At 42.7% G+C, this 15,517-nt stretch overlaps 1 long non-coding RNA gene across 1 annotated transcript; it reads right to left on the reverse strand.

The window, feature by feature from the left end:
- Positions 1-3,698: 3,698 nt before the first annotated feature.
- On the reverse strand, positions 3,699-9,681 carry LOC117591394. Its single transcript, XR_004574390.1, has 3 exons — positions 9,539-9,681; positions 3,839-3,845; positions 3,699-3,708 (listed from the first exon to the last, which is right to left on the reverse strand). It is a non-coding gene; the product is annotated as an uncharacterized LOC117591394 (long non-coding RNA).
- Positions 9,682-15,517: the final 5,836 nt, after the last annotated feature.

Consider the following 15,517-nt stretch of genomic DNA (forward strand, 5'->3'; position numbering starts at 1 on the left):
CAGAGAAAGTACGAGCGGTGGATGTATTCCCGATACCGAAGACTCAAAAGCATGTAAGGAAATTTCTAAGAATGACTGGGTGGTATCAACGTTTTATTCCCAATTACTCTTCTGTTATCTTTTCTCTCACTGAGCTACTCCGTGGAAAGTCGTATGTATGGAATGAAAAGTCACAATCAGCGTTTGATGATATCAAATGTAAATTATGCTCAGCTCCATTTTTAATTCATCCCAATTACGACAAGCCTTTTGTGGTTCAATGTGATGCCTCTTTTCATGGGGTAGGTGCAGTTTTAGCCCAATGTGACGACTCAGGTTGCAAGCGTCCGATAGCTTACATGTCCAAGAAGCTGAACAAGGCTCAGCGAAACTACACGGTAACGGAACTGGAATGCTTGGCGGTAGTACTGGCCATAACAAAATTCCGCGTGTACATCGATGGTCATCCCTTCAAAGTTTTTACGGATCATGCAAGGCTTCGTTGCCTTATGAACCAGTCAGATCTCAGCGTAGATTAGCCAGATGGGCAATAAAATTACAAGGTTACTCGTTCGAAATCGAGCATGGGAAAGACGCTTTGTCTCGTTCATTCGAAGGCGTTACGGAAGTAGCGGCTTTGGAATGCGAAGTGTTACCGGAAATCGATTTGAAGTCGGATGCATTTCAGTCGCCCGAGTATCGATCACTCCGAGATAAATTCGTGCTCTCCAAACTCCCAGATTTTCAAGTGATCTGACTAAGCCGATGAGTCTTGGAAATTATTTGTTCCCGAAGCTTTGAGACAGGACGTAATTAAAGCTGCGCATGACCAACCTTCCTCTGCACATTGTGGGATTGCCAAATGCCTCGACCAAATAAGGTAAAGATTTTACTGGCCAAAAATGGTTATAAACGTCCGGGATTATATTGGCGCATGTGATGTACGCCAGACCACGAAACATCCCACACGCTCTCTCAAACCTCCTATGGGCGCTAGAGTATTTAGCGAACGTCCCTGTCAACGGTTGTACGTTGATTTCATTGGTCCATTTCCTCGAAGCAGGAAGGGCAACATAGGAATATTTATTTTCCTTGTTCCGGAAGTGCTTGTGAGCGATAACGCAACGCAGTTTAAAAGTAGTGATTTTTCAAAAATTCCTTTTGACGTACGGTGTTCAGCACTTATGTACAGGGGCTTATGCTACACAGTCGAATGCCGCGGAAGAGTTAATATATCGATTAATGCCGCGCTCAGAGCGTATGTTCGCACTGAACATCGGGAATGGGATGTGTTCCTTAGTAGCATAAACTGTTCGTTGAGAAAATCAATACACCAATCAGTTGGTAAGGTAATAAACTGCCATATTTCGTGGTCTTTGGTCAGCATATGATTTCACTTGGGGTTCTAATGTTCAACAACGCTCTTCAGCTTAATTAGTTGCTCCCGCTCCCTTTTAACAGTTCTCGACTGCTGAAAGTCTTCTAAGCGAGTTTGTAGCTCTTTATGGACTGTTTTCGAATGCTCTCTTTAGTTGCGTGAATACTGGACTCTAGGTTCGGAGCAAGCAAACTCCATCCAGTTCTTCATTATTTCTTTTTAATTTCTTTGAGTTGCGTGGCCAATAACGTAAACGCTAAACTAGCTCTAGTTGGAGTGAAGGCACCGCATTTCATCTTTACACCGGTTGACTATATAGATGACCTTCTAAATTTGCCGTTTCTCGACGCTTTTAAAGTGTAGTTCCTATAAAACATCGATCTTTGTTTTCAGACCTGGGAAGGAACAACAAAAGTCAATTTAGAACCCAGGTTTGGGATTCTATTTTAGACCGCCCCCCACACTTCCAACGTCTGGTTTTTAAAAATTTAGGATGCCTGTACTAAAATTGTATTAAGACAACTTTTTTTTTTGGGAACAGTCTTTCTTATTGTATCGCTAAAATTCTGAACCCCTCCCACTGTACATACATTCCAGAGAGCACGGCATGCAAGATCAGAAGCTTTTATCTCGAAAAGCTCTCTCTCTCGAATATTGCAAGTGCGAGCGCCGCTCACAAGCAAGCTTTCTCTCCGTAAGCATAGCTTACAGCTAGCCCTTCTAGAATCTTCTTCGCTCTCATCTGGCGACGCAGCTTTTGAAGGGGGTAAAGTAATTAGGCTAAGTGCATGCTGCACAGAGCAAATATTTTATTCAAACGTGGGAGACGTGTTATTTGCATAGATCGGAAAAAGAAAATAAAAAAAAACGTGGTAAAAATTCTGAAAACCAAAAAAAGGGAATATAAACCAGACAATAAGAACTGAAAAGAGTTGTGGCTGCAGAGAAAAAAAAAATAAACCCATAACCTGGATATAAGGTATGAAAGAATATCTGAAAAAATTGCATAATTTCATGTATGTACTGAATCCGACGAATCCAACGAGCGTGAGGTGGCTCAAGGGGGCCTAGCTGAGGCCACCGGACAGGTCGCAGGTTGCGGATAGCGAACTGCCTACTTTGCTTAGGTAGGTCAGCTGTGAATAAGCGGACATCCCAAAGAATGTCATCACAGTTGACACAGACTCTGAGGGAAAGTCCCGAAATAAAAAGCCCCGCAGCAGCTTCCAATGATGATTTTTTGATTCTACTAAAAGTTTGGCCATTGCGGAGTGTTTCGAAATTTTACATGTCGNTTGTTTTCAGTTAAATCTTGGGTCCAAACCCTAAGATAAAATCTGGCGGGGGGTGTGAAGGTTGCAGACCAAAAATTAAATTTAGGATGCCTGTACTAAAATTGTATTAAGACAACTTTTTTTTTTGGGAACAGTCTTTCTTATTGTATCGCTAAAATTCTGAACCCCTCCCACTGTACATACATTCCAGAGAGCACGGCATGCAAGATCAGAAGCTTTTATCTCGAAAAGCTCTCTCTCTCTCGAATATTGCAAGTGCGAGCGCCGCTCACAAGCAAGCTTTCTCTCCGTAAGCATAGCTTACAGCTAGCCCTTCTAGAATCTTCTTCGCTCTCATCTGGCGACGCAGCTTTTGAAGGGGGTAAAGTAATTAGGCTAAGTGCATGCTGCACAGAGCAAATATTTTATTCAAACGTGGGAGACGTGTTATTTGCATAGATCGGAAAAAGAAAATAAAAAAAAACGTGGTAAAAATTCTGAAAACCAAAAAAAGGGAATATAAACCAGACAATAAGAACTGAAAAGAGTTGTGGCTGCAGAGAAAAAAAAAATAAACCCATAACCTGGATATAAGGTATGAAAGAATATCTGAAAAAATTGCATAATTTCATGTATGTACTGAATCCGACGAATCCAACGAGCGTGAGGTGGCCCAAGGGGGCCTAGCTGAGGCCACCGGACAGGTCGCAGGTTGCGGATAGCGAACTGCCTACTTTGCTTAGGTAGATCAGCTGTGAATAAGCGGACATCCCAAAGAATGTCATCACAGTTGACACAGACTCTGAGGGAAAGTCCCGAAATAAAAAGCCCCGGACAGCCAGCGGGTACTCCCGAAGTAGCAACACTGATGATGCGCACTCACTCAATTCCCCTCCCCACACAACACCTACCCACATCCCACACACCCACCTCAAACTGGGCCGGACTAAGGTGTCATTCGACCCGTGCCGAGAGTCAGTCTGGCTGGGGGCCCGGTATAAAAACTAGCCCAGTCGTGAACTCAGGGAAATGGCAGCCCCCTGTTCTAATGATGCCTTACCCGGGCAACGTGGCTCTCTGCCTTGGCTGACCGTTCCCCTTCTCTGCATCTCGTGGGCATAATATGGAGCAGAAAAATACAACCCGCTCAACAGCAGGAAAGACCTCCTCGGTTGAAAGCGAGGGTGCGAGTCCGTCGGGGCCCTACTCCAATCCTGGGATGGGTGGCACAGCACCCCCCAATACCGACGCCTTGGAAAGGCAGCTAAGCAACATTGCGGCTGCCCGACCTTCTGGCAAAGTAGAGGGGAGGTTGGGCCATCGACCAGCGCAGACTCCAAACGCTTCACGTACGCCGAAAAGAGGAGTGCAGGGCACATACTCCGTCCATCAGAGGACTGGCTAAAGAAGGTGAAGTGGGCCTCGGAAGTGCTTCCAAACTTCAGAGTAGAACCTCGCAGACCGCAACAGCAACTGAAAAGGAAACGCTCGCAAGAGACGCCTGGACCAGCTGCAAAGCGATCCAGGACACTGCCGAACGTGTCCTTCGCGCATATTGCCAAGGAGAGGACGCTGATAGGCGTCGTCGACAAAGGCAGCGCGGATGGCAGAATCCCCAGGAGACAGTGGAAGTGGGTGGAAGCGGCATTGGCCGACCACCTCCAGTCTGCAAAGACATGGGATGGTTCCAGGGTAACACAAAGGTCATGGCCTGCGAAGACGAGCGCTCCGTGCAGCTGTACAAAGCAAAGGTAGCGCAAGTTGGGGAAGTATACCCAGTTCAAGTATACCCTACGCGCAGTTCAACAACAACAATATAAAACGAGAAGGGACGTGTGAAACGCTTCTTACGCTTCACAACTTTTATACCCGGCACTCAGTACTACATCTGCACCTTAGCGGTGTTTTGTCAAATTTTAAACTTTTTCTTCATCTGTCATTTACATCTACAACACTTCTCACACCAAAATGTGAGATGGAGTCGGAACCGTTCTTTCTGTACGTTACATGCAACCGTTATTCCCCACAAACACAATATACCCTATTTACTCTTCGAGTACCGGGTATAACAAGATAATATATAATGACCGTGCCTTGCTTCTAAAAAAAATTTGGTGCTTGCATAATTTGTGATAATTTCGTTCAGCGGTCATTGCTGTTGACCATACACCTATGCGCACATAAAAAAACTCACATGGCCTAATGTCACCCATTCGTTCCTACTCTCAGTTTTATTAACATAGTTTGATACCTAATTTAATATGTACATTCTAAAGGCCACCTTAAGGAAGGGAAAAATCATTAAAAAAATTATGAAATCCAATTTTAATGAAAAATTATGAATAGAGAAAAAATATATAAGAAAAAATTGTTTTAATAATATTAAATAAATATATAATTATATAAATATATAAATATAAATAAATAAATAATTAAAGTCTAGGTACTTTAAACTTAGAAACACAAGAAGAAGAAAAAAAGTGAAATTCAAGCATAATTAATAATAGATTCTAAAAGGTGTATCATCGGTCTCATTGTGTCCATGTAAGGGTACTAAGCTTATAAGATGAAGGAAAAAAAATCTACAGGTTAACAAAATTGTAAATGTCTTTTTATAGGTTGTCTATGATTTTTCTTGATAAGCTATTCATACGTAGTGGTTATATACTCTTTGAGCTATTGTCTATGTCTCGAAAGTTCAGGCACTGTTATTATATATGGTGGTTTTATGCGAGTGCACATTTTAATAACAATGTCCTGTCGTCCTGTCAAAGCGATCCGTTCACACGAACTTTGCTTTACTCAGAAATGCCACGTTATTACACTTGGAACGCTACATCGAAGAAATTTCAACGTCGAAAGCAAGGCGATGTTCCTGGTCATCCGGATATGCGTTCTACTGATGCTCTTGGTCGTATTTACACAGTTCATCCGAAGAATGGTGAATGTTTCTATTTTCGGTTGTTGCTGGTACATGTTCGAGGGCCAACATCATTTGAATCACTACGAACTGTTAATGGTATCGTGTGCCCCACATTTCGTGCAGCATGTCAAGAGCTAAATTTGCTTGAAAACGATACTCATTGGGACACGACAAACGCTGAAGCAATTATTTCTGCATCTCCAAGTCAGATACGCACATTATTTGCTATCGTCATTTCAACATGCTTCCCATCGAACCCACTTGACCTGTGGAACAAATACAAAGATAACATGTCCGAAGATATTTTACATCGAATTCGCGTCAGCTCAAGAAATTACGATCTTGAGGTGAATGAGGAGATCCATAACCAGACTTTGCTCTTGATCGAAGATATGTGTTACCTCATGTGCGGCAGTTTGTTAGTTAGGTTAGGAATGCCAGCTCCAGATCGCGGAATAAATGACGCATTTAATAGAGAATTGGAACCTGAACATGAATAGAATCCACATGAACTAATCCAATCAGTTCAAACGAATGTACCTCTGTTGAATCCTAAGCAGAGGAAAGTCTATGATACACTGATTAATGAAATTGATGATGGAAATAGCGGCTTATATTTTTTGGATGCCCCCGGTGGAACTGGGAAGACATTCCTCATGTCATTGATTTTGGGCACTGCACGTGCGAGATCCAAAATTGCGGTAGCAATTGCTTCTTCTGGAATACCGGCCACATTGTTAGACGGATGCCGTACGGCTCACTCAGCGCTAAAATTGCCATTAAACCTTCAAACTACTGAACAACCGACATGTAACATTTCGAAACACTCCGCAATGGCCAAAGTTTTAGTAGCATCAAAAATCATCAAATAGGACGATGCACAAGCGCGCATTGGAAGCACTAGACCGAACATTAAAAGATCTGCGCAATGACTCGAGATGTTTTGGTGGTGCAATGATTTTATTATCTGGCGATTTCCGACAAACACTACCAGTCATTCCAAGATTCATTCAAAGTCATTCAAAACATCACATCTGTGGCGATATGTAAAGAAACTTCGACTGTCTGTAAATATGAGAGTTGCATTGTTGAACGATCTATCTGCTGATGATATCTCGAAGCAATTGCTGACTATCGGTAATGGCAGTGTTCCTGTTGACAAATCGAGCGGTTTGATTTCATTTCCTAGAAATTTTTGCAATTTCGTATCATCAAAAAACGAGCTTATCAACAAAGTATTCCCGGATATCATTGCTAACCACAAAAATACTAAATGGTTAAGTGAGCGAGCAAATTTGGCAGCTAAAAATAAAGATTTAGATGACCTCAATTTTATAATTCAAAATCAAATCGTAGGTACTCTATATTCATTCAAATCTATCGACTGTGTAACAAACGAAGAAGAAGCCACTAATTATCNTTGGCTCGGTAGTCATCATGCTTAGAAATTTAAACCAACCAAAACTGTGTAATGGAACGGGTTTGGTGATAAGAAAACTGATGAGCAATGTAATTCACGCGTCGATACTTAAAGGAAAAATTAAAGATGAGGAAATTCTTATTCCAAGGATTCCGATGATCCCAACGGATATGCCCTTTGAGTTTGAACGAATTCAATTCCCGCGATTCGTCTTGCCTTCGCCATGACGATCAACAAATTATAGGGCCAATCCTTGACTATTTGTAGCCTCAATCTAGAAAATGAATGTTTTTCTCATGGTCAATTTTACGTGGCATGCTCACGTGTCGGCAAACCATCCGCTTTATTTGTTCTTGCGCCTGACCAAAAAACAAAGAATTTCGTGTACCACAAAGTGCTTGAATGAAAATCCTATTACCATCGCATTGGATCATTGCAACCTATAGAAGATGCACAGCATGAATTCTTGCAATATGGCCAATATGGAAGAACAATTCGACAGGCGTCAAGGGATCAACACAGCTACGAAGAGAGCAATTCTCCAAGATCTACAGCAAATGCTTCATGAACATCATGCATTGTTCAGGCTGTTCAAGACTGCTTCAGAGCGCATGCCAAGTGATTGCAATTCGGACAAGTCAATTAAATACATTTCCAAATATGTCACGAAAGGGAGCGACATGGCGGTTTTTGGTATCCAAACATCCAATACCAACGATGAAATCACGCGCTATCAAGTTGGTACTTTTTTGTTTCTATCTATATCTATATCTATATCTATATCTATATCTATATCTATATCTATATCTATATATATATCTATATCTATATCTATATCTATATTATTTTGTATCATTGTTTTACGTTCATCAAAGCCTTAAATAGTTCAGCTAAACAGTAACACGACATTCATTGACTGTTAGGCGGTGCGAAGTTCGCCGGTCAGCTAGTTGAATATATAAATAAAAAATAAATACAAATTATTTTCACAAAACAAATAGCAATGGGACCAGTGTGCCGACCAAGTGCTTAAAGCAATGCTGAAAGTGCGATCGAAAACAGATGAGCGCAGAGAGGAGAGAAGAACAAGCGCAGCGGCAGCTGCTTCCAATGATGATTTTTTGATGCTACTAAAAGTTTGGCCATTGCGGAGTGATTCGAAATTTTACATGTCGGTTGTTCAGTAGTTTGAAGGTTTAATAGCAAATTTAACGCTGAGTGAGCCGTACGGCATCCGTTTAACAATGTCGCCGCTTTCCAGAAGAAGCAATTGCTACCGCAATTTCGGATCTCGCACGTACAGTGGTCAAAATCAATGACATGAGGAATGTCTTCCCAGTTCCACCGGAGGCATCCAAAAAAAAAAGCCGCCATTTCCATCATAAATTGCATTAATCAGTGTATCATAGACCTCGCTCTGCTTAGGATTCAACAGAGGTACATTCGTTTGAACTGATGGGATTAGTCCATATGGATCATATTCACGTTCACGTTCCAATTCTCTATTAAATGCGTCATTCATTCCCCTAACGTAACTAACAAACTGCCACTTTTGTTAACCTGTAGATTTTTTTTCCTTAATCTTATAACCTTTACCAACCGAATGGGCCGTTAAAAACAAACGTGGGGCCCGATAGGTCGACATATTTAAAACAGGTCTTTAGTTCCGAATAACTGTATATTTTATGATTATAGGTTCCCTCACGTTATCCTAATTACCTTCCAATTTTTTACTAAGTTTCAGTTCTTGTTTTATATCCAGCTCGGAATTGCTGGGACTCTGATCATTGTCGGAACCAGACCAGTGGATATATTACATAGAAGAAGATCATAGTAGACTTTATGTATATCAAATCATCAGAATACTAGGAACGATAGTTCTGAGTAAGTTGGTTCTATACCTAGTAGCGAAGGTGAATGACCTTTATTCTCTTGAGATTAATTGAGACTTGTTCAGGCTGGAGAATTCGGTCTTGTTCCTCTTTTTCTCGAAAGGATCATCAACTAAATTCTTTTTACTTTCTATCTGCTACGGACTTAAGGTTATAACATCCGACGACATTCCTTCTGCTGTGCTGGTGCCTGATAGGAGACGCTCACAATCATTACCTATATTTTCGGATTTAAAAACGAGAAGGGACGTGTGAGACGCTTCTTTCGCGTCACAACTTTTATACTTGGAACTCAGTACTACATCTGTACCTTAGCGGTGTTTTGTCAAATTTTACATTTTGTCTTCTTCTGTCATCTACATCAACAACACTACTCACACCAACACGCTCCTTTAGCTCGCCAACCTCCCCTAGAGCCACACACTGCAGAGTCAGGGCAGAGACGCTTCAGAGGCAGAGGCAGAGACGAGTCTGCGCGAAGCAGAGTGTGAATTACTCTGTATTTACTCTTCGAGTACCGGGTATAAAAATCATTCTGGTCTTAAAGATTATATCCTTTCTCCTTAATCATAATTTGTTGCAATGGCGGTTATGCGAAGTATTGACAATCTAAATGTTAATCTCGGCGAGGTAGTCATACGCTGTACCATATGCAATGATACTAGCCAGGACACCGACATTGTAGAAACCCATTGCAAACACAAATACCACAGGTCTTGTTTATCGGATTGGTTGAAATCCAATGAGACATGCCCGATTTGTAGGCAGCTGTGTTCGTTACCGTTGCGTTCACAATCTCAATCGAATTTACAGAGTGGGGAAAATACCGAGGCGAATTCGTCGTACACCGGAACAATTCCGAAAAATCGTCCTAAAACAAGGTCACAGGTACGAAATACCCCAAAAGCCTCAAGTGCACGACTTAACCCTCGACCAGGACCTGGCCAGCCTAGACATGCTCAGGAATCCAATGTTCTTTCCGAAGGAAATATCCGACGACTTATTCAGAGTCCATGTCTAAATTTCAGGAGAATATGACCGCAGTTATTTCAGAGAAAATAACAACGGAGTTGAGAAATCTGAACCTGACAAATGTTTCTAGAAACTTCCGGGATGAGCCCCAGCTTGAATGGGAGAGCGATATTGCTCGTAGTCTTCGTAACAATAGTTATAGGCCACACCCATCTAGTGCTCGTGCTAATGTCGCCGATATTCCTAGTGAACATCCTGATAAGATCTCCAATATCATTTCCAAGTGGCGTATAAAATTCAGTGGATCGTCCAAAGATATTCCCACCGAAGACTTTATTTATAGATTGAATTGTCTTACCAATAATTGTTTAAATGGAAACCTTACCTTACTGGCGCAGTTTGCCAGTCTCTTGTTTACTGATTCAGCCTTGTCATTTTACTGCGTGTTCATAGGACCACGAATAACCTTGACTGATATGAGTTACGCAGCCGATTGCAAGAGAGATACGAGGATCAACGTTCGGATCGAGAGATCAAAGCAGCCATGCGACGGCGCAAACAGGTTGACGAGTTTTTAGATGCGATGCTATCTATCGCAGACTCTTTACGAGAGCCTATGCAGGATGGTGACGTTACCCTTGAGGTTCGCGAAAATTTAAAGTCGGAACTGAAGCTCGACTTGCTTCATGTCGAAACTCCAGATTTGGCAACCTTACGCAAAGAGTGTCACAAGCACGAGGAATTCTTTCTAAATCTGAAGTCCAAGACTTTTTCCCGACACGAAGTAGTGAATAGCAAGAGGTTTGTGAACTCCATGAGTCATGACGAAGAAGCTAAGGATAACTCCGAAAAAGAAGGGTACTCCCTTGACGAAGTTTATGCACTCCGATCTCCCGAAATTAGCAAATGCTGGAATTGCGAAGAACAGGGTCACAAATACCAGGAATGCCTAAAACCTCGTCGTATTTTCTGTTATGGTTGTGGTGTACCTGATACGTACAAGCCCAACTGTGCAAAGTGTCGATCGACTTAATTAGGATGAGATACTCGGTGAGAGATACCTTGCGCTATTAGATACCGGAGCCAATAAAAGCGTCATCGGAGGAAAATTGACCGATAAATTTCTTTCGAAGAATCTTCTGACAAAACAAATTAAAGGCATTGTTCGTACTGCTGACGGTCAGACACAGATGTTAGCTGGTATTATTATGGTTCCTCTGACTTACAATTCAATACATTTGGACTTTGAATTTCTAATAGTTTCATCTATCCAACAGGATGTAATATGTGGTATGGACTTTTGGTAAAGATTTGGCATTTCTATAGTTCCATAATCATCATGTACAATAAGCGAATTATCATTTCAATCCGAGCACGAGTTGCTCAAGTTAGCCTTGTCGATTTCTCCAAAGAAGCAGTTACAGCACGTGATTGAATTGTTTCCGTCATTCGGTAAGAATGGACTGGGATTAACGACCGTAATAGAATACCACATTGATACGGCTCACAGCAAGCCAGTTAAACAATAATTTTACCCTTTGTCTCCAGCAAAGGAGACCCTTTTATGTGCATAGATCGATCGTATGTTGAATATGGACGTTATTGAGGAAGCTCCGAGCTCCCTGCGGTCAACTCCTGTCACACTGCACATGTTTAGTTTGCAACTTTGTTTAGATGCCCGCAAACTCAACGCAGTTACAGTCAGAGATCCATTCCGATCATGGATGGCTTGTTAAGTTTTTAAGGTTTCACTGTATTTTAAAGAGCGACCTTAAAGATGCCTTCTGGCAGATTAAATTAGACCAAGAATCTCGTGCGAAATCAGCTTTCGCAGTACCGAAAAGGCCGCTTTATCGGTTTAAAAGAATGCCGTTAGGATTGACAAACGCGCCGCACACGATGAGTCGGTTGACATTGGACATTATAATTCCGTACCAACTCAAATCTCTTGTGTTGGTATACCTTGATGATTTATTGGTGCTTTCAAACAATTTTGAGGACCACTTGCTACATTTATCGGAAGTTGCTCTCCAATTACACAAGGCCGGACTGACCATAAACGTGCAGAAGATTCAGGTCTCTTTGAAAATGGTGGACTTCCTTGGGTATCTTGTGGGTGAGGGGACGCTTCAAGTTAAATCAGAGAAAGTACGAGCGGTGGATGTATTCCCGATACCGAAGACTCAAAAGCATGTAAGGAAATTTCTAAGAATGACTGGGTGGTATCAACGTTTTATTCCCAATTACTCTTCTGTTATCTTTTCTCTCACTGAGCTACTCCGTGGAAAGTCGTATGTATGGAATGAAAAGTCACAATCAGCGTTTGATGATATCAAATGTAAATTATGCTCAGCTCCATTTTTAATTCATCCCAATTACGACAAGCCTTTTGTGGTTCAATGTGATGCCTCTTTTCATGGGGTAGGTGCAGTTTTAGCCCAATGAGACGACTCAGGTTGCAAGCGTCCGATAGCTTACATGTCCAAGAAGCTGAACAAGGCTCAGCGAAACTACACGGTAACGGAACTGGAATGCTTGGCGGTAGTACTGGCCATAACAAAATTCCGCGTGTACATCGATGGTCATCCCTTCAAAGTTTTTACGGATCATGCAAGGCTTCGTTGCCTTATGAACCAGTCAGATCTCAGCGTAGATTAGCCAGATGGGCAATATAATTACAAGGTTACTCGTTCGAAATCGAGCATGGGAAAGACGCTTTGTCTCGTTCATTCGAAGGCGTTACGGAAGTAGCGGCTTTGGAATGCGAAGTGTTACCGGAAATCGATTTGAAGTCGGATGCATTTCAGTCGCCGGAGTATCGATCACTCCGAGATAAATTCGTGCTCTCCAAACTCCCCGATTTTCAAGTGATCTGACTAAGCCGATGAGTCTTGGAAATTATTTGTTCCCGAAGCTTTGAGACAGGACGTAATTAAAGCTGCGCATGACCAACCTTCCTCTGCACATTGTGGGATTGCCAAATGCCTCGACCAAATAAGGTAAAGATTTTACTGGCCAAAAATGGTTATAAACGTCCGGGATTATATTGGCGCATGTGATGTACGCCAGACCACGAAACATCCCACACGCTCTCTCAAACCTCTTATGGGCGCTAGAGTATTTAGCGAACGTCCCTTTCAACGGTTGTACGTTGATTTCATTGGTCCATTTCCTCGAAGCAGGAAGGGCAACATAGGAATATTTATTATCCTGGATAACTCTCAAAATGTACCTTCCTGAAAGCGGTAAAGAAATTTACTTCCAAGATATTGATTGACATATTGAGGGAAGAGATTTTTTCATGTTTTGGAGTTCCGGAAGTGCTTGTGAGCTGCGTTATCGCAGTTTAAAAGTAGTGATTTTTCAAAAATTCCTTTTGAAGTACGGTGTTCAGCATTTATGTACAGGGGCTTATGCTCCACAGTCGAATGCCGCGGAAGAGTTAATATATCGATTAATGCCGCGCTCAGAGCGTATGTTCGCACTGAACATCGGGAATGGGATGTGTTCCTTAGTAGCATAAACTGTTCGTTGAGAAAATCAATACACCAATCAGTTGGTAAGGTAATAAACTGCCATATTTCGTGGTCTTTGGTCAGCATATGATTTCACTTGGCCAAGATTACAAGTTGTTGCGAGAAGTCGAATTAATCAACGAGGGCGAGGGAAAATTGTCAAGAGCTGACGACTTTCAGAAGATTCGCTTAAACATCGAGAAATACCTGACAAAAGCTTACGAGAGAAATCAACGCACTTATGACCTGAGATCCAAGCCTCGTTCGTTTGAGGTAGGTCAAGAAGTAATAAAGAGAAATTTTTCTTTGAGTAGCGTGGCCAATAACGTAAACGCTAAACTAGCTCTCGTTGGAGTGAAGGCTGGCGTAAAGCAGAAATGTGGCCAACTGATATATCTACTGGAAGATTTAAACGGCAAAGAAAATTTCACATCAAGGATATTTTGTAGCTAGAAACAAAAGTCTGGACCCTTCCTTGTTGTTTTCAGTTAAATCTTGGGTCCAAACCCTAAGATAAAATCTGGCGGGGGGTGTGAAGGTTGCAGACCAAAAATTAAATTTAGGATGCCTGTACTAAAATTGTATTAAGACAACTTTTTTTTTTGGGAACAGTCTTTCTTATTGTATCGCTAAAATTCTGAACCCCTCCCACTGTACATACATTCCAGAGAGCACGGCATGCAAGATCAGAAGCTTTTATCTCGAAAAGCTCTCTCTCTCGAATATTGCAAGTGCGAGCGCCGCTCACAAGCAAGCTTTCTCTCCGTAAGCATAGCTTACAGCTAGCCCTTCTAAAATCTTCTTCGCTCTCATCTGGCGACGCAGCTTTTGAAGGGGGCTAAGTGCATGCTGCACAGAGCAAATATTTTATTCAAAGGTGGGAGACGTGTTATTTGCATAGATCGGAAAAAGAAAATAAAAAAAACGTGGTAAAAATTCTGAAAACCAAAAAAAGGGAATACAAACCAGACAATAAGAACTGAAAAGAGTTGTGGCTGCAGAGAAAAAAAAAATAAACCCATAACCTGGATATAAGGTATGAAAGAATATCTGAAAAAATTGCATAATTTCATGTATGTACTGAATCCGACGAATCCAACGAGCGTGAGGTGGCTCAAGGGGGCCTAGCTTAGGCCACCGGACAGGTCGCAGGTTGCGGATAGCGAACTGCCTACTTTGCTTAGGTAGGTCAGCTGTGAATAAGCGGACATCCCAAAGAATGTCATCACAGTTGACACAGACTCTGAGGGAAAGTCCCGAAATAAAAAGCCCCGGACAGCCAGCGGGTACTCCCGAAGTAGCAACACTGATGATGCGCACTCACTCAATTCCCCTCCCCACACAACACCTACCCACATCCCACACACCCACCTCAAACTGGGCCGGACTAAGGTGTCATTCGACCCGTGCCGAGAGTCAGTCTGGCTGGGGGCCCGGTATAAAAACTAGCCCAGTCGTGAACTTAGGGAAATGGCAGCCCCCTGTTCTAATGATGCCTTACCCGGGAAACGTGGCTCTCTGCCTTGGCTGACCGTTCCCCTTCTCTGCATCTCGTGGGCATAATATGGAGCAGAAAAATACAACCCGCTCAACAGCAACAAAGACCTCCTCGGTTGAAAGCGAGGGTGGAAGCCCGTCGGGGCCCTACTCCAATCCTGGGGTGGGTGGCACAGCACCCCCCAATACCGACGCCTTGGAAAGGCAGCTAAGCAACATTGCGGCTGCCCGACCTTCTGGCAAAGTAGAGGGGAGGTTGGGCCATCGACCAGCGCAGACTCCAAACGCTTCACGTATGCCGAAAAGAGGAGTGCAGGGCACAAACTCCGTCCATCAGAGGACTGGCTAAAGAAGGTGAAGTGGGCCTCGGAAGTGCTTCCAAACTTCAGAGTAGAACCTCACAGACCGCAACAGCAACTGAAAAGGAAACGCTCGCAAGAGACGCCTGGACCAGCTGCAAAGCGATCCAGGACACTGCCGAACGTGTCCTTCGCGCATATTGCCAAGGAGAGGACGCTGATAGGCGTCGTCGACAAAGGCAGCGCGGATGGCAGAATCCCCAGGAGACAGTGGAAGTGGGTGGAAGCGGCATTGGCCGACCACCTCCAGTCTGCAAAGACATGGGATGGTTCCAGGGTAACATAAAGGTCATAGGCTGCGAGGGCGA

This window comes from Drosophila guanche, unplaced genomic scaffold, assembly GCF_900245975.1.
Source record: "Drosophila guanche unplaced genomic scaffold, DGUA_6, whole genome shotgun sequence".
Classification (NCBI taxonomy): domain Eukaryota; kingdom Metazoa; phylum Arthropoda; class Insecta; order Diptera; family Drosophilidae; genus Drosophila; species Drosophila guanche.